This window comes from Nicotiana tomentosiformis, chromosome 7 (assembly GCF_000390325.3).
Source record: "Nicotiana tomentosiformis chromosome 7, ASM39032v3, whole genome shotgun sequence".
NCBI classification, from domain to species: Eukaryota; Viridiplantae; Streptophyta; class Magnoliopsida; order Solanales; family Solanaceae; genus Nicotiana; species Nicotiana tomentosiformis.
The window spans coordinates 103,959,244-103,960,554 of NC_090818.1; the positions used below are offsets into that span (position 1 = coordinate 103,959,244).

General features: G+C 43.4%; 1 non-coding gene across 1 annotated transcript; it reads left to right on the plus strand.

The window, feature by feature from the left end:
- Positions 1-484: 484 nt before the first annotated feature.
- Positions 485-590, plus strand: LOC117279512 (small nucleolar RNA R71). The gene has a single exon (XR_004509931.1). It is a non-coding gene; the product is annotated as a small nucleolar RNA R71 (small nucleolar RNA).
- The last annotated feature ends 721 nt before the right edge of the window (positions 591-1,311 follow it).

Below are 1,311 nucleotides of genomic sequence, written 5' to 3' on the forward strand. Positions count from 1 at the left end.
AGCGCCTTGTCCCTAAGGTCTAGAGTTGTTTTGCTTCCACGCATTTGTAGTACCCCCAGATGAACTCCATGAGAAACCGGGCTGTCTCTGACCCATTGCATTAAAGTTATAGTTTCCCACAACATTCACTTCCTCAGTTGAGGCTTGACACTCATGAGTAGGATGTCATCTTCCCTGTATATCACACATTGCGTGAGGCTCACTTTGTATTGAAGCTAAGGTCCGCTTCCATTTTTCTTTAGCCATGGCATCAAGCTATACCTGCACAGATGTGTTAGCATCAACCTGGTGAACACCAGTCGGTCTTCTTCTTTCAACACTCTTAGAGGGCCACTGATTTGCATCTTTAGACAACTCATTCAGAATTGTGACTATCTCCTCTGGAGTCTTCTTCATCAACGGGCCTCCAGTTGCATTGCTCAATGTTCTTCATGAGGCCGGTGTCAAACTATCCCAAAAGTCCTGGAGTTGCATCCAGAGTTTAATTCCGCTATGTTGACACTATCTAACAATCTCCTTAAACCTCTCACATGCTTCAAACACAATTTTAGTCTCTTTCTGGCAGAAGTTATGGATCTCTCTTCTAGACTTGCCCGTTTTATCTAATGAGAAGTGTTTATCAAAAATAATTCTGGTCATCTCCTCCCATGTTCTAATCGAACCCGCAGGCAAGCTTCGAAGCCACTGCTTTGCATCATCTTTGAGTGTGAATGGGAATGCCCTTAAGTAAACTGCATCTTGTGACACGTCATTGTATTGAAAGGAGTTCATAATCTCCTCAAAGTCCATTAGATGGTTGTTTGGATCTTCATTCATCTTACCTCTGAAGACACAACAGTTTTGAAGGGTTTGGAGCAACCCTTGCTTTAACTCAAAATTGTTAGCTGCAACTGGAGGTGGTCTAATACTTGATAATCCTTGGTTGTAGACCGGTTTAGCATAATCACCAAGTGGTCTCCCAGCACCGGGATCTATGTTTCCGAACTGGGCTGCAGCTAAGGGATGATTTTGAGCAATTCTCCTAGCCATCTCCTCTTCATAGTTCATCTGTGAATCTCTAATCGCTGCTTCCTCAGCATCTCGTGCAGCTTTTTCTCGTTGTTGGGCTGCCTCTCTTGCAGCCAAATCTACATTATCATTGTCTCCAGCCATATTTTCATTGGTTGAGAATTGCCCAATCTTCTCTATATTCTCAGGGAGATTTCATTCCTTCCTCAGCTGTCGCATTTGTTTTTCTATCTCTGGTTCGTATGGTAGCAATTCTTTCCTAGAAGTTCGAGTCATGCACTAATCTAAACCTGTAGCCTGCGC